Source organism: Pogona vitticeps, chromosome 3 (assembly GCF_051106095.1).
Source record: "Pogona vitticeps strain Pit_001003342236 chromosome 3, PviZW2.1, whole genome shotgun sequence".
NCBI classification, from domain to species: domain Eukaryota; kingdom Metazoa; phylum Chordata; class Lepidosauria; order Squamata; family Agamidae; genus Pogona; species Pogona vitticeps.
The window spans coordinates 49,218,745-49,237,337 of record NC_135785.1 but is presented as its reverse complement, the minus strand read 5'-3'; the positions used below and the strand labels follow the sequence as shown (position 1 = coordinate 49,237,337).

Genomic DNA, 18,593 nt, shown 5'->3' with positions numbered 1-18,593 from the left:
TGTCACAAATTTGTGAAAAGTTTTGAGTTTAGGTGCATAGATGTGTACCAGTTAATGTACAGATTCATTGCTGAGAATAATATTGTGATGGAGTTGGGGCAGGTGGATTCAACGCATCAAGACTTTTCTGATTAATTGGGACAATTATATCACCAAGCACCCCACTCAGCATTCATTGTTCCCTCTCAGCTTAGCTGCACTCATCGCTGGAATGGGGGAGGTGGAAAAGTGGATTTTCCCAACAACGTCTCTTTGTGAGCTGTTGTTGTAAACGAAAGTATTTAGGGGTGGTTTGTCTAGAACGGGAAACAAAGTCCATTTGGGTTTTTCAAAGACCTGTTCTTGCTAAATATTTTAATACAAACTGCTTGTTGAGAAAGATCAGTTCAGTACAGCCATCTGCATTTTTGGACTTCCCTCGTCACAGGAACTTTCATTCTGAGCACCTGAGCTTCAACATTTACTCCTACTATAGTGGCAAAGAAGGTGCACTCTCTGGCCAATTCAAATCTCATATGATCGAAGAGCACTTGGAGAAAGGCCTTAAGAAGATTGTTTAGGATAGGATAGCTAATACCTGGCAAATGAGCCATATATGGTCCACAACAGATTCCACAGACCCCCAGGAGCATTGCCAACATATACAAATTTTGTAGTAGTTCTTGCTGCTGATAAAATTGTGCTGCCATGCACTTAATATAAATTTATACCACATGATACAGAATTCATCCATATATTTCAATATATTTATAGCACTGAAAACATAACAGTAAAACTAACTCCATGCCTATATATGGGACAAAACTGGGAGACTTTTAAGAGTGAAACAACAAGCCTAAATTTTCTATTGTTTTTGTACCATCTTCTACTTCCCAACCACCACCACCACCAGATGGGTGTCACCATTTCCCTTTTAGAATGCCTCCTGGAACAACAGAGCATCATCCCAACAGGCACTCTGACTAAAGAACAGGGCTATCAACTGGTGGCAGGCAGGAGAATCACAGTGGCACCATTGGTTCCTTAGTCTACTGCATCCCGCTGAAAAATGACTTGAACCTCAACCCACAAAAGGAAGGAGGGGAGAAGAAACATTTGGGTTCAGCTCCTAATAAGAACGACCACAAAAGCAGTCGCCACTATAACAGATATTTGTAAGCCGTTAAAGACAGAAAATGCAGATTCTACAATCTGTAGAAGTCAAAGCTGTCTAAACCAAATACGATTTCAACTGCCAATCAAACAATTTAACTAAATAAGCAAAAATACAACATCCTGGTAGCAAGCTCTCCCTCTAGGCTTATCAGTGAGGAAGTGTATGGGGTCAGCAGATATAGGGGACTTGCTATCTATTACTGGCATTTTCCATAGCATGTCACTATGATTATAATTAGATTGAATTAGATTATATGTACCCAGATATATTCCATTAACCAAGTGTATTAAGGTTTTTAAATATTCAAAATCTTTTTTTATATTTTGTTTTAACAGAATGTTGACAGAAGTATTTCACAGTAAACTAGTTTGCTAAGCTGTACATATATTCTGTATGGATCCTGTATGGATCTCCTGTATGGAGAATTAGTGCAGGGAAATCACCCCAGAGGGAGACCACAGCTGCGATACAAGGATGTCTGCAAGTGAGATCTGAAGGCCTTAGGAATAGACCTCAACAGATGGGAAACCTTGACATCTGAGCGTTCAGCCTGGAGGCAGGCACTGCATCGCGGCCTCTCCCAATTTGAAGAGACTCTTGCCCAGCAGGCCGAGGCAAAGAGGAAGTCACAAAAGCAGCAAAACCAGGGAGCTGGACAGGGGACAGATTGGATTTCTCTTCAGTGTGGAAGAGATTGTCACTCTCGAATTGGCCTCCTCAGCCACACTAGACGCTGTTCCAAGTCCTCCATACAGAGCACGGTACCATAGTCTTTCAAGACTGAAGGATGCCTAACTAACATATATTCTACAAAATAGGACATCCATAGTCATTGACAATAGGCAATAAAAATACTAAATGTCTTGTGACTCCTTTCAGACTAGCAGATCTACAGTATTTAGCCTGAAGGGTCCCACAAGAGGCATGTATTTTTTGCTTTGTTACTGTTATGACCACTGTTCTACATACTGAAAAAGAGGGATGTCTGTTTGACAATTGGCCACAAGAGGGCGTTCAGGTCATTGTCCATATATGGGAAATACTGGGGGAAAAAATCAAACTACTGTATCATGGGTTACATAATTTCTTTCTCGTCTATCTTAGTTTATTAATAGCCTCCTGTTGGGAGGAGAAAAACTGTGAGAATAAACTTTAATTCAAGGTGCTAGACTAATTTAATATTCCTGAAGTTAGCACTGTTCATTCTGTGCCATCTGATTTTGCTGTGAGTTTTTTTTTGTTTTTTGTTTTTTTTGGTAGAAAAGTGCTAGCCAACTTTGGAACTCACACCCCCTCCCCAATTGCTGCCCCTTTTGCAGCAATGAGACCTGCAACAATTAGCAGATAATAATGCTGGACATTCTCATGAAAACAAAAGCTTTACTAATTAATTTCGCACATTTAACAACTTTTGTGAACACACAAGAAGTTTACCTACATTTTCTTTTGGCCCTTCAGCAATCCGGAACAGAAGTGGCATTTTAACTTCCACAGGCTGACTCTTTAAAATCTCTTGATTTAATTTGTCAGGTTGTAAATTCTTTGGCTTGCTTGCTTCTTTGCTTGTCTGATTCATTTTGTTTTGCTTTTGCTTGGAGTTTATTCCACTTCATTATTTCACAGGGAGCCACCTTGTAATCGTCAGGAAAGGGCAATACTTAAATGTGTGTTATGTTTCATATAAAAACATGTGAAACAAATAAATGAGGAGATGAAGGAGAATGGTCGAACAGCTGCTTTTTCATAGCTCCTCTGGCAGTAAAGAAGAGGCTGGTATGCCTTTCAAAATATTTAAACACAACAAGAAATAAGAGGGAAACTGTCGAACACCAAAAAAAAAAACAAAAAAACAATCACAATATATACAATGAATAGATGTGCATCCAGAAATTACTCCATATGGAACATGTCATGTTGTAAATAACATGGAATAGCTCTCCATGCAACAAAAACATTTATTGAATAACATACTGCAGATATATAGGCCTTCTTTACAGAATACTTTAACTCTAGAGCTGAAAAGAAACCTCCAAGTAGCATCAGGTGCAACTCCTACCCATGCAAGAATGCACAGGTACAGTATCGCTGACAGATGGCTAATACCTGTTTAAAAACTTCCATCAAAGGACTGTTGGCCAATTTTTGAGATAGTCTGTCCTGCCATTGAACAACTTACTGTCAGGGTGTTCTTCCTAATGTTTAGCTGAAATTTCCTCTCTTGTCATTTGAATCCATTATCTCGGGCATTACTCAGGGGAACACAGAAAGGGAGCTTGCCCCATGACCATCCTTCAAGTGTTTGAAGATGATCACTACTCCGTTTTCTATTCTCAGTGCTAAGCATGACCACTCCTCCAATCATCTCTCATGGGGCTTTATTTACAGATCCTTTACTAACTTGCCCCCATCCTTTAGCCACCTTCCAGCTCTCCAATATTATTCATTCATTTATTTAAAATATTTGTATGCTGCCTTTCTCCTAAAAAGGACACGAGGCGGCTTATAGTATTAAAAGAAACAACTTTAAAAGTTAAACAATAAGTTATTACAATATTAAACGAGAATAAAACAAATATAATATTAAAACTAGTAGATAAAAATAGTAAAAACACTTTAAAAAATGGCAACACAGCAGTCTTTTTTTTTTAATATCCCATTTTAGAGAAAGCTTACCTGAAGAGAAACGTCTTTGACTGCTTGTGGAAGAACAACAAAGATGGTGCCAACATGGCCTCCTGTGGGTGTCGAATTCCAGAGTCTGGGAGCAGCGACAGAGAAGGCCCTCTCCTGTGTCCCCATTCAATGCACCTATGAGGGTGGTGAGACTGAGAGAAAGGCCTCCCCTGATAATCTTAAATAGTGTGCAGGCTCATATAAGGAGATGCAGTCTTTGACATGGCTTGGACCCAAGTGGTTTAGGGGTTTATGGGTTAAAAAAACAACAACAAAACAGCACTTTGAATTGTGCCCAGAAATGGATCACCAAGCAATGGAGCTGCTGTAATAAGGGTGGGGGCATTCTTAAACTGTGATTCTCAGAACAGGACACAATATTTCGAGCAAGGTCTGACAAAACAGCACACGGTGGTATTGTTACTTGCCTTGATCTGAACATCTGTTGATGTAGACTAGAATTGTATTAGCTTTATTTTCTATCACATCACACTTAGCTTCTAGCTTACTAAGAGCCCCCAGAATCTTTTCACATGGATTATTGACAAGCTAGGTGTCACCCATCCTATATTTGTGCATCAAATTTTTTCTGCCTAAACTCAATAGTCGACATTCCTCCCTGTTCAAACTCAGTTGTTCTTCAAATTGTTAAAGCTATTTTTCCCTCGGTCCCATAAGTGCCATACTGTATAAATAGCAGCCTTGGGCCAGTGGTCAGCTGCTACAGTATATACAAATGCTAAGAGCCCTCCTCAATCCATTGGACTAAAATTTTCCCACAAATTTATATCTTCCCCTAATAATAATAATGCAAATATTTTTGAACTATGATTATGGACCAGACTAAACATGATGGAACACTAGACCAGGCAAGGGAATGGGTCTGTGCCAGAGAATATCTCAAGATACTACTGTTGTTATACCACAAAGCAGTCAATCCTTCAGGGATCTTGGTCTCAAACTGAGGAGAGTCTTAAAAGGCAAAAACAGAATCTTGAATTTGACCTTGAAGTTGCCAAGAAACAGAGAATACCTGTGAACAAAATATTCACGGCAGTTCCATTATGTCTAATTTGGTCCTTGACACTAGCCTTTTCCAGTGAAAGACATGCTCAACTTCGTTATGCGGGTCTATGCCAAACACGGACTGTAGCAAAGAAAATAGTGGGGAGGTTGGAGGAAGGAAAGCCAGAAAAGTCCTCTGCCATTTCTTGCCTTCATGTCTCATCTTCTGTTGTTTGTTGCTACTAAGGGAGTAGAAAGGAAGAAAGTGTCCCCTGGCAAACACACACACATGGCTTCACAAAGGTGCCAGTGCTCAGCATAGGCAGCAACAGAGGTCCTAAAGGCAAATTCTGGGCCTCAACAGTTGCCTTACTTTGCCAACCTCTGGTGCTGACCAAGGTTCTGATGCAAGTGATCTTGACAAAATGAAGTATACCCTTCCCATTGTTTTCCTGAATAGATTTCATGTGGAAGCAGCACACACAGAACTTGGCTGTCAGAATGAAAGACATCTGTTAGCTACCTCATTTCTTCGGAGGCAGATATGCTTGCTCATACCTGGGGATCTTTTTGACAAAGGCTTGTTGCAGTTTTCTGTGGACAAATGACGAACAAAATCAATAGTTAAATGTCAAACTGTCCTTCCTTTCTCCTCTCTTTTATGTAGATTGTGATACTCCATTGTGGTTAACTAATTCTAGGAAGAAAAAAATGCTAACGCTATTAAAAGTCATGTGAGGAGCAATTAGTATTCTAATATGCTTCTATAACTGAATAAGACAAGGGAAATGATTCTGTTAACAGTTAACTTTTTCATTGGATTTACTTCCTTTGTTATCCTATTGTACTTCTGTATAACAAGTTGGAAAACTAGCTTTGCCTCAGATAGTTATTACGTAGCAGAGCAAAGTTTGGTGGTGAGGACAATTTTTCCTCCTCTCGTGAATCAGAATAGAAGGAAAGCCTCACTCTTCATACTACCCTGTCTTACTTATCTGTGCTTCCTTGATAGGGGATGAACTTGATGATCCATAGAGTCCCTTCCAGCTCTGTAGTAGTAGTAGTAGTAGTAGTAGTAGTAGTAGTAGTAGTAGTAGTAGTAGTAGTAGTAGTAGTAGTAGTAGTAGTAGTAGTAGTAGCATTTAAATATTTAAAAACTTTGTGCTAAAACCTGCACAGGCCATGATCCTAAATCCCTGAAGACTCTAATGAACAGTATGTCTTGATATATTGCCTAAATGATGCCAATTGAGCCTAGCCTTGAAGGGAAGGATGTTTTACAGTTGGGGTGCTTCAGCAGAAAAAGCCCTCCCTTACATCTCCACATAATGAACTGTTCTCAGTGGTGGGACACAGAGGGCCTCTGTAACAGATCTTCATGATTGGGCAGGTTTGGGAAAGACACCCCTTCAATATCCAGTTTCCAAGTCATTTAGTTGAGGTTCTCCTGTCTATTAATCTCATGAAGAAAACATACATTGCAGATTGTTATGTGATGTTAAGCTGCTTCTGCAACTTATGGTGACTCTTATAGAGTTTTCAACGTGTGTGAGATGTTGAAAAAGCATTTTACCATTGCCACTGCCAGTAAGTTTCAACAGCTGAGTAGGGATTTGAACCCAGATTAGTCTATCACTTTGTCTCACATTGGCTCTTTGGCTTTTTCTTGCAATAGATGGCAGGGGTGAGACAATGTCTTAGCCTGAGGTAACGAAAGATTTCTCCATGATCCCAACTATGGAATGTGCTCCCGATAAAATACAGTTGTCATTCAGTTTATACATCTATTTAGTGTCAGGTTAAACACCTTTTCTTTGTTGAGGCATTTCAATATCTTTTTTTTAAAATCAAATTTAGGGTACTCTTTTGTTTTAGATGCCTCCAAATATCAACAAGTTGGCTGGATAGCTTAGTGGGTTGGAGCACCTGGTTGCAGAAGCAGGGGCTGGGGATTCAGTCCCCGTCCCCCCCCCGCACACTTCCTGTGGCTTCAGACAAGCTGGACAGTCAAAGAGTGACCAGAGGAGGAGAGAAGCAATATCTAAATATGCTTTACATGCTTTTAAAGATTGTTTTTAAATTGAAAATCACTATTGGAGCCTTTTTGGGGGGAGTCCAAAGATGACAGACAAATAATTTTATATCGTGAATAAGTATTATGAAGTTTCTGCTTCATTTTATTTATTTATTTATTAGATTTCTATCCCGCCCTTTTAGACAAAGTCTACACCGGGCGGGTTCCATTAAACATTGTAAGCTAAAACAGTTAAAAACAATTCAAAACAATGGTGATTAGTAATGCTAAGTAATGGTCAAGATGGGAAAACAGAAAATTATAATAAAAATCTTTAGTCTTTTGTTGTATTGTTATATTAGTGTGCTTCTGTTTAGTGCACTGATGTAGTATCCATGAGGACAAAAGGCAACCTGAGGGTTTTTATTAAATATTTAAGATTTTAATGATCAATGGTCCTATAGCCCTTGGAAGAATTTCCTAGGAACAAAAGATTCATTCATTCATTCATTCATTCATTCATTCATCCAGAGACCTTTGGGTAGTGTGGGCGGCATATGAATGAATGAATGAATGAATGAATGACTGAATGAATGAATGAATGAATGAATGAATGAATTCATTCCTCAATAGCAAAATGTGTGGTCCATCTTGGAGACAGAGATCTCATAGCATACTCTACATAACCTAACAATATCTTTAATTTCACCATTTGAGTCAAGGAAATAGGCAGCAACCTAAGATTTATGTGTGGCAGGGGTGGGGAACTGTAGAACAGATGTTGTTCACTTGTGATACCCTCGTCTATGCTGTTGGCTAGGGTGACTGGCAATTGTAGGATTTGTATAACATCTGGAAGCCAGATGTTCCCCCCTTGTGATATGTGGCTGTTTCTGGCCACAGAAATTTGTACAGTGGTGCCTCGCTTAGCGAGTGCATCATATAGCGATGTTTCTGTATAGCGATCCCTTTTTCGGGATCGCTATACGGAAACATACCCGATCTTCGCAATGGGGAAAACTCGCATTGCGAAGATTGGGTATTGCGGTGGCCATTTTGGAGCCGCTGAACAGCTGTTCGGCGGCTCCAAAATGGCCGCCGGAAGCCCGGAAATGGCTGCCGGCAGCCATTTTCACGCCCTGCCCTCGCTTAGCGAGGGCGCGAAAATGGCTGCCGGCAAGGGGAATCCTCGCTGAACGGGTAAGTAAGCAAGGTTTAATGCGTTTAACCCATAAACTAAGTTTAATGCGTTTCAATACGTTTTCCCTACCCGTTTAGTGACGATTCCGCATAGCGAGGGTTAATCCGGAACGGATTAACCTCGCTATGCGGGGCACCACTGTATAGATTTTTGCACATGTCTCTGGGTAAACTCAAGCATCAGAGCTGCATTGGTACAGAAAAAGTATATCAAGGACTCAATTAAAGAGCAGAAGTAGGTTTGAATCCCATTGCCTTTAGTGTAAAAGGAAATGAGTGACAAGAGTTTACAGGGATTCTTTATTTCTCCTGAGGAAGACCACTGACAGCATAAATCATTCACATCAACCCCAACAACAAGTTACCTTTTTGTTAAAAAAAAGAAAAAGAAAAGTGACATGCTGAATGCTGTAATTTGCTTTAAACCATTTCCTAAGCTGATGAAAAGCTTTCTGCTGTGGGCCTGACTCCCCACTTGCTTCATTGGCAGAAATCAGCAATGAGTCATGTGGAACCGCAGGGGCATGGAAGGCAAGTGAGTGAGGTCAGAATCGAGGCCTTCAAGGTTCATTGCTCCATAGCTGTTATGCTGCTGCTCTTACATTATGATAGTTACATGATTTTTTAAACTATAAAAATGCAAATAAGATGTGTGGGAGCACTAATAAAGGGATTCAGAAATAATTCAGAACATAATATAATGACAGCACATTGAACAATGAAGCACATTTGGAATATTGTGCTCAGTCTATAGTGTCACCCTTTAAGAAAGAGCCTTCGGTAGCTACTGCAGTTGGGGGGGGGGGGAAGGAATCCAGGATGGGTAAATGTCTCCATATAGAGACGAATAATGGGACATTGACTTTGAAATGCTAGTTGTACTCAGGATCCCATTCTAATATTTTGGTTATTTCTTACAACCTTCCTATATTGTTAGTCTCCGAAGCAGTGGTTTCCAACCTTGGGTCCCCAGATGTTCTTAGACTACAACTACCAGAAATTCTGAGCAGCACAGCTAATAGCGAAGGCTTCCAGGAGTTTTAGTCCAAAAACATCTGGAGATCTAAGGTCGGGAACCACCGCTCTAGAGCTAACAGGTAAGCCATACCTTCGTTTACTGTGGCAGAAACTACATGTTTCCAATAACTCACAGTAAGTTTGTTACTGTAGGTTGTCTGAACACAGGCATGAAACCACCTGTTTCATACATCCTGCCTGAATGTGAATCCTTGTATTTAAGCAGGAATTGGGGCAGTCCCCAGGCTGCAGGCTGGCCAAGGCTGGGAGGCTTCCCACTGTTGCTGACAGGGCAGCCTCATCTGCTTGCCATGTAGGGGAGAAGAAGCCACTGGAGATGCCCTCAACCCAGAAAAGCAACAACCCACAACTTTGCTAGCCAACCAGTGCCGAAGTGGCTGGGAAACCTCAACAGCACTGTTAGGGTATTAACACTGTTACTGATTCGGGGCAGCTCCTCTTACCCTGGCACGATTTGTAGATTCTCTGTAGCTGGGAAGCTTCCCAATGTTGGCCAGCCAGGACGAAAGCCCTGGTATGTTTTAAAGAAGTGCCAATGTACTCTTTTCAGAACCATGCCACAGCTTGTGTTGTGTGAAATGACTGCAAGGGGACTTCAGTCCTTTCTGTAAGTGTAGTTGTGGCCTTTATTACACTTATGTAATGGGCATAGTTTTGGGATTGTTGTTGCACTATCTTATGCTAATTTACAAATGTATCCTTTCACAGCACTCTATATTATGTGGGCAGAAATACAAAACTTTTTTAAAGTTATAACTTGAGAATCTCTCTCTGCTGATGTGGGATTCTGTGAATTGCAGTCCTCCAGACCATAGCTTTTCCAAGTTCGGACTGTAGATTTTGAGAATACTACTAGTGCTCATGACTCTAGATTTATTCTTTGGTCCCATTCCTTTCCAGTTTACCCAAAGAGAGAAAATAAAAAGAAACAAACATCAAATGAATCTTTGGGCCACTTATAACATTCGTTATTTCCTGGTCTGTGGCTTCAAAAAACTTGAAATGGAAATTCTTATCCTCTGTCAATGCAAGCATTCATAGAATCAAATTAAAAACATTAGCTGCAAATACTGTGAAAAAATGGCAATAACTGCTTTGTTTTTTAAAGAAATCAAATCGAGTAACAGTCACGTTGCAATACCTTAAGTAGCTTTAGCATATTTTGCCCCAGCATAAACTACTTTACTATTTGACTCAGTCATTTTGCAGCTATCACATGTCAACAGTGAGGTTTTCAGGTCCTCACCCAGACATTTATTCAAAGGGTGTTTGGCTTGCCTAAGCCTTTTGGCTAAACCTTCAAGCAGCACAAATGACACTTGGCAGAGTGTTTGCATTAACTTAGCTGAATAAAAGGGACCTGTTGCTTTAAATCATGTTTGCTGTGACTCTGGAAACTAAGTAAACAGTGCTTGGTAAAACCTTGCTTTCGAACACACAGAGGCTGGTGACAGAGGTGCTGGGCTGAAGGTCGAGGCTTGTTTCTTGCAAGGATTTCCCCAATCCAGGCCTCAGAATTTCCCCAAACCACCGTAAAGAATGGACAGAATTTGTGGCTATATGTGAATAACATCCTGTTGGCAAAACTCCTGGAATTAATTAAACATTCAGGAATAGGTGAGTAAAATATATATATGTTCTTTCAGTTTTGTGGGGGAAAGACACATGACAAAGAGGACAGGATCTCAGACAGATTACAAGGGTAGAAATCTGGAACCTCTGACGTAGCATGAAATGAGGTAAGTGAGACTGTAGCATCTTGTCTAGCACTGAAAATCAACATGGCTTATTCAACTTGTTGGAATGTTGGCTAAAAGCCGTTGGGACGAATAGAGACTGGGGATTGGGGAAGTGGGGGTAGAGACATCACTAGCAAAAGTATAGCAGTCAGTCATACAAGTACACGAATATTCAGGGAGATCCAATACAGTATTTATATGCCAGAGTGTTTACCACTGTGTGGCAACTGATATGAAAGAGGGGCAAAAATTCCTAGAAAAACATTCTGGACATTAATCTACCAAAATCATGGGTTTTTTGAACAGACACAAATAAAAGTGGTTGCTCTTGCATGTTATTCATGTGCTTCCAGAAGAGGCTTTAAAAGACCAATCAGCTCTCCTAATTGATAATATATCCACATATCATTGTGCTCCATATGTAATCATTCGTCTTTTTCTTTTAGTTGTGTGCTATATGCCATCAAGTTGAATCTGACTTGTGGCAACTCTGAAAGGGTTTTGAGGTGTGTGAGATATTTAAGGAATGGTTTCCCAGTGCCACACACACACACACACACACACAGTGAGTTTCTGTTATTCAGCAGGAATTTGAATCCAGGGCTCCTGAGTCCTTGTCCTTCACTCTCCAATTTGTCCCCTCCTTCACACTAACTCTTGGTTTTTCTTAACTCAAACCTAATTCTTGTTATCAGTAAGACATGGTGGTTGCAAAATGTATTTCAACAGAGTAGTCATTAAGGAATCCTGTGTCTAGAATCACTCCCATATCATCCCATGGTCAGAGAGAGAACTTACAGAAGGGCTTTGTTTTGTTTTAAGTTACAACTCCTAGAATTTCCCACCACCAGTATCATTGCTGATGATTCTGAGAGTTGTAGTAGAACAAAGGAACTTCTGAAGCTCTGCTGTTCATGAGACAACTCAGTCAGCTTCATAATTGCACAGGGACATGTAGCTTGAGTCTGTGCATGTTTGCTCAGAAGTATGTTCCACTCTGCTTGCTTCAAGGTATTGGGAGTACTATAGGATTGCAACCCAAGCCCTACCCTGATTTATGTTCTCCTTAATTTGTCGTCTGACATTCTGACAAATGTTGAAAGCAGTTTGCCATCAACATAAAAGTGACATGATCAAATTTAATTTATTATTACTATTATTAAAATGTGATTCTGTTTGTGATGTACATAGAACAGCATGTAGGTAAACAAAGTATTGTTAATTTACTGAACAGACTAGGACAGGTATACTGAGAACACATTGTTCTGACAGCCATATGAGTAATAGAGGTTTTCAGTACACACCCAATTATGTTCATGTAGTTAAATAATTTGAAGCCATGCATGCATAGAATTCATACTTTTAAAGTTAACATATTTGAAATGGTAGCAGTTTGTTGTTGTTGTTTAAGTCTTTAAAGTGCAATGTGAAGCTTTAAAATCAACATGCTCATAATCAGTTGACAGGACTCTTTTTGCCTGTTACCACCCATGAGTCCAGTTCAGACAATCAGTTCCTGTCAAAAGGGTGCTCTTCCCTTTGCTTGCAGCCTTGCCCACATCCAGACCAGAAGAATTTCTGAGGAATGCTTCATAATGGATGTGTTTGGACTTGCTTTTAGTAGGCCCATTTTAAACTGTTGTGCAGAAATTGTAAGTTCTCAGGTGATGTTTCCTATCACCAACATATTGTGCCACCTGATGTGGAGCAGCAAATGGCAAATCTAAGAGGCAGAGCATCCAAACCAACCAAGTTGCTTTTTGCACCTAAGGTAGAAACTCTCACAAGCATATCTTCCTCTACATGGCAGTAAAAATATGGTAACAAGAAATTAAACATTTGTGGCCCTTTTGTGACACCCAAAATCTCCTGCCTGATAATTATTAGCTTGATTTCTTGCTTTTATATTGGTATCAGCTGCTTTAGACATTTTCAGTTGGAGAAAGAAAGAGGGATATAGGTAACGTTATACAGCACTGGTTCTTAACCTTGGGTTACTCAGGAGTTTTGGACTGCAACTCCCAGAAGCCTTCACCACCAGCTGTGCTGACTGAGGTTTCTGGGAGTTGCAGTTCAAAAGCATCTGAGTAACAAAGGTTAAGAACCACTGTTATACAGCAGTGATCCCCAACCTTGGGCCTCCAGATGTTCTTGGACTACAACTCCCAGATGCCTTCACCACCACTTCTGCTGGCCAGGATTTCTGGTAGTTGAAGTCCAGGAACATCTGGAGGCCCAAGGTTGGGGACCAGTGTTATACAGTGCATAAAATAATCTAGGCAAAATATGTTAGGTTTAGCAATTGAAAATATAAGACTAGGAAACTATATCTGTATTCATAGCAAGAAATCAGGCTAGTAATCAACAGAAAGCCAGGTTTAGGATAAAATGACACATTGCCTGAAATCCTGTTATGCAGTTACACAAACTGTATAACATTTGGAAGCAAATTGCCATAAATTAAGACATCTCTGTAGGCATTATCCGTTGCATGCTAATGCATATGACTTGGTGTCCAATAAACAAGGTCTAAGGAGATTTCTTCAACTCTAAAAGTTATGCCACAATATAGGAATATAGAAATTCACCTCTAAAAGTTATGCCACAACAGGATTTCAGCCAATAAGTAAATGTATGTTTCCTCCTCTAAAGCTATCCCTCATTAAAAATTACCTTACATATGGTGATATATATGTATACATGTATAGGTGGTAAATACACACATGCACATACATCTGTTTGTACTTTCTCTCTTCCCATAAATACTATTGAACCTATAAAACATTGAAAAAAGCTAAGAGAACTCGACATCCCCGCCTCCAACAAATATTGCTGTTTCTGTTTTATAACGATAAACTCATACCATTAAGATGACTCAGGAGCTTGTGCTCTTTACATTCCCTCAATCACGCTTCTGGGACCTTTGTCACAATGACAATGTGCTTATTCACAGAGAATACTCTGATTACGTCTAGCTTCAGGCACCTATTGACAGGAAATCCCAAGGAGTTTAGCTATTTGTTCAGCAGAGATGTTCAAATATATTATGGTTTCTTGTGCAAAAGAAGTCCATACATTTACATTTTATATGATTGCATTGCAGGACAGAAGGGACCTATGTCATACCCTGGGGAATCCTTCCTGTTGAGTGCTTTCCAGCAATATTTAAATTGTGAGGATAAATGAGAGATTATAATGTCCTGATACTCATAATTATTCTCCTCTTCATCATTAACAATCATAATTGGCCTAGAAAACTGCAAATGTTTAAGGTGTTTTACAGGTATTGTCCCAACAATCTTGACATTTGGCCAGTAAAATATGCTGTATTACTTTTTACAATAAGTATGCAAATACTAAAAAGGAACAAACAGATACCACTCAGAGATAGTAAACACAAGTAGACCTAGTCAAAGCAGTAATGCATAACAATCCATCTAATGATTACTCAGGTAGGCAGCCATGTAGCCAGTCACTGAGAGAAAGCTTGCCTGAAGAGAAAGGTCTTTGCCTGCTTGTTGAAGCAGCAAAGATGAGGCCACTCTGGCCTCCTGTGATAGGGAGTTTAAAAGTCTGGGAGCAACAACAGAGAAGGCCCTCTTCTGTTTCCCCATGAGACACACCTGTGAAGGTGGTGGGACCCAGAGAAAGGCCTCACCTGATGATCTTAACACTCCAGCTGGCTCACGATGGTCTTTTAGATAGTTTGGAGCCAAGCCATTGAGGGCATTATAGGTTAAAACCAGCACTTTGAATTGTGCCCTGAAACTGATCGGCAGCAAATGGAGCTGCTGTAACGGGGGGGGGGGGGGTGATATGATCCCTGTAACCAGCCTCAATGAACAATCTGGTGTAGGCTGCATTTCAGTCCTATGCACACATATCTGAAATGTGATCAGACTGACCTCAGTGGGATTTTCTTCTGATCAGACATGCTTAGGGATTCCTTGTAAGGGATTTGCAATAGGTCTTAAAGAATGTCCAGCAGAAAAACTTTCACGAATTGCAGTCTTGTGTCTTAATGAGCAAGGCATCTCCCCTTTCTATCTTATTTCAAACCAGAAACAGGGGTTGTTTCTCAAACAGGGGTTGTACAGTGTTCTAAGAATAGGCTGCCAGCATTGCAAGAAATGTCAGTTAAAACAAAAAGGAGGAGCTATGTTGTGAATTTCTTGCCATGCTGATGGCAGCAGGCAGTACAGGTTCTGACCTTATGAAATATTATTCTGGTCTGCCATTGTGTGCAGTGACTACCAAATTAATGCAGTCTAATGTCCCTGAAGTTTAATATTTCCACCAGACTGACCTCCAGTTTCCAAGCATAATCTGCTGCCAGCCTCATTAAATTTATACAATAGGCCAAAAAGCTATGGAGTTTTGCTTGGTAGCCCTGAAGTACCAAACAATAGCTGTGTGCAAAACTGAATATAAATTAATCTGATTTTGCAAAGTGTTATCTGTAACAAGGCAGAGAAAGAAAAACTCACCCACCAGCCTTGCCAGAACGTGGAACTGTGTTGTTATTTCACAGTTCAGTTGGAAGAGAAAGTTGCTTGTACAGAGATTTTTCAAACTCTAGGAGACACTGATAACATTGCTGGCTGGAACCAACATTCAGTAATCTGTATATGCTCTAACACATGCTGAATCATTCAAAGATAGGGAAGCCCAACTCTGAAGTCACTCACAGCTGGCACAAAGGCCCTGGATGCTCTTGTGTGCAGGCACGGCATCCAGGACCAGAATCCTGGGAGCCCATTGTTCCACTGGACACCATAAACCTGGGTACTTCTTTGTGCATAGTGTACGTAGGGCAGCACATCTGTCATTGAAGCTATACTTTCTGCGTTTTGAAAGTGACAGAACAGGCTTTATCTACACAGTGCCAGATTTAATAGCTAAACTAGGCAAAGTGTGCACCTCAAATTAAAAACCACTTTAAAAAAAACATGCAAAAATAGGGAGTAATGCTTTGGCCCCTTTAAAACGTGAAATAGTTTACAGCCTTAACGTGTCTGAATGCAGACCTGGCCATAACAAGTGCTGGGACCAGTTAAATCTCAACCATTGTATATGCTGATGATATCATTTTCCCTCCCAGAAAGCCTACTGTGGGCTAGTGGAAATTTTTAGAGAGGTTGGCAAGCCTCCTTTCGCACCATTAATTTGTTATTGCAGATTGCACATCATTAGGTGAGAAGTGCTGGAAAACAGGGATGTTTACTCACTGGATGTTCTAGGACACTATGAGAGCACCAAGTATTTTGCACCAGCCATATGTTCCCAGGGCACCAAATGTGCCCCTCCATCACTTCTATTCCTCATATAACCTTTCTCTAGAAAGTGATAACCTGTGTTTTGGGCCATATAGTGGTCATTTGAAGGTTAGGCTGTGGGATTACATCACAGTTGGATAACTCAGTGGTTTAGGTATCTGCCAGAGGTTGGGAATTTCATTCTCTACTGTACCTTGTTGACAAGGGCTGGATTCAATGATCCATAGGGTCTCCTGCACTTCTAAGACTCTAAGGTTATTAATGCCTCAACCTGAATCTTTACTTACTATATTATTGGGCTTTTCCAGTCTCGTGGCAATGGAACTGGTTCCTTAAATCAGTGGTTCTTAACCTTTTGAAAGAAACGCCCCCTTGAGCCATTGAGGAAGTTATCATCGCCCCCCTCTTATTTCTTATTATATCTTATTTATTTATTTGTTTGTTTGTTTGTTTGTTTATTTAAGACACTTAAATCCAATGACCCCTGAAAACAAAATTCAATTCCAAGAAAATGAAATGCCCCCAAAAAGTAACATTTAATGATTTAGTTGCAAGCGAATTTTAAGACTCAAAAAGAAATATAAAAAGGGCATAAAATGCAGGAACTAAAAATTTCAAGACGAAAACTCTGAAACTAAATTAAGATAGGAGGAAAATATATATTCATGCACATTGTAAAAAGGCTGCAGCCATCTTCACAGGTTTGGCTTGCTCCTTCGCCCCCTACCGCCCCCCTTCTGCTCCAGCGCCCCCACACTGCCCCTTTTCGTTCTACCGCCCCCCTGAAAAATGAAATCGCCCTCTGGGGGGCATTATCGCCCAGGTTAAGAACCACTGCCTTAAATGATAGCATGGATTGTGGTTCACCAAGCACTGTACATTCTGGGTGTAGTTATTGGCTCTAATTCTATGCCTACAGGAAAGTGATATTACTTGTTCACACTTCCCTTGTGGTGTGGTGATGGTGCACACATCCATCCAAATATAACCCCAACACCTACAAGTTCAAACACTCTGTGTGTTCTGTGCCATCAAGTTGGAACCAACTTATTGCAATCCAAATAGCAGGGATGGAGATGAGTCGAGGGACTCACTGTTAAGTCACATCAGCAATTCAATTCGGACTCAACTCATTTTTTCCTCAATTACTTGAACTTGACTTATGAGTAGAGATGGGAGTATACGAATATGAATATCCCCACACAGCTAGACTTAACAAGGGTCTGGCCCCAGGGACTGGACCATCCACCCACATGTCCGACAGTGGTGGTAGCCTTGCTCATCCTTCCAATCATTCCCGGAGTGCCACTCTCTTCCTGCTCGGCTGGCCACTCGGCAGGCATGCAGGAGACTTGTCCTTCCTCCCCCTGCCTGGAATGGCTAGCTGAGTGGGAAGAGAGCGGTGCTCTGGGAGTGATTGGAAGGATGAGTGAGGCTGCCAGCGGATGCATGAGTGGACAGTTCACCCCAGGGGCTGGACCCTCATTGTCCATCTGCACAGGGATATTTGTATTCGTATACGAATACCCCCATCTCTCCTCATGACCTAGTTTTAATAGGGACTTGGACTTAGGACTTTGTACCAAAGACTTTGATTGAGACCCCAAGACTTGCCAACATCCCTGCCCAATGGAATTTTCAAGGTGAGATATTTAAGGGGTGATTACTATTCCCTCAGTGAGTTTTCATTGCTAAGTGGTGATTTGAATCCCATTCTACTGAGTCCTAGTTCATCACTCAAGCATTAGAGAAGAACAAAAGGCCAAGCTATGATAGGCAGGTTTAGTGCACCAGTACTGAACAATTATCTCATAATGAAGAGTGGTAGCAAGGACAAATGATGAACAACCCAGCTACACATTCATATCCAAAAGGACACATTCTTTGTACCTTTTTATCCCAGGAGTGTGAACAATGTGATAAGTGAGGTAACAACATAATTGTTAAATACTTGTAGGGAGTGTGCGTCTTAAATGCTGCCAGAGTATTGAAAAAGCTTGTTGAGGATATAACTAAACATGAATAGATGTACCTTAAGAAGTAAACAGGAAGAAGAATAAAGTGAGAATTAGTAGCACTGCTGGTTTCAAGCCAAAGATCTGTATGTGGCTCGTCTTCTTTGAAAGTTAATGTTTTGCACTAGGTTGATATACACTGGAGGCCTTCAAGAGAAATTTAGACAACCATCTGGCAGATCTCCTTTGATTTGCATTCCTGCATCGAGCAGCAGGTTGGACTTGATGGCCTTATAAGCCCCTTCCCACTTCATAATTCTATGATTCTATGTACCTCATACAAATTTGATCATTCTCAATGAAAAAGGGTGTCTCAATATGTAAAAAACAAAAAACAAAAGTCAACTACTGCGAGATGTTTCGCTTCCACATAAGAGCAAAGACCAGCATTTTTCACCATCAGCAACATGCACATTTTTTTGCACAAAACACTTCCTATTTCATAAAAAGTGAAAAATATACAAAAAATGCACTTAA

General features: G+C 40.5%; 1 protein-coding gene across 3 annotated transcripts in view; it reads left to right on the top strand.

The window, feature by feature from the left end:
- Positions 1–10,323: 10,323 nt before the first annotated feature.
- Positions 10,324–18,593, top strand: part of NGEF (neuronal guanine nucleotide exchange factor) — a 65,041-nt gene continuing 56,771 nt past the window's right edge. The window contains exon 1 of one of the 3 annotated variants that reach the window (XM_072995777.2): positions 10,324–10,703. The gene's annotated coding sequence lies outside the window, so the exon portion shown is untranslated. Of the gene's footprint in view, positions 10,704–13,928; positions 13,998–18,593 lie in introns of those variants that run through there. The other 2 variants (XM_072995779.2, XM_078389362.1) reach the window with 2 other exon arrangements.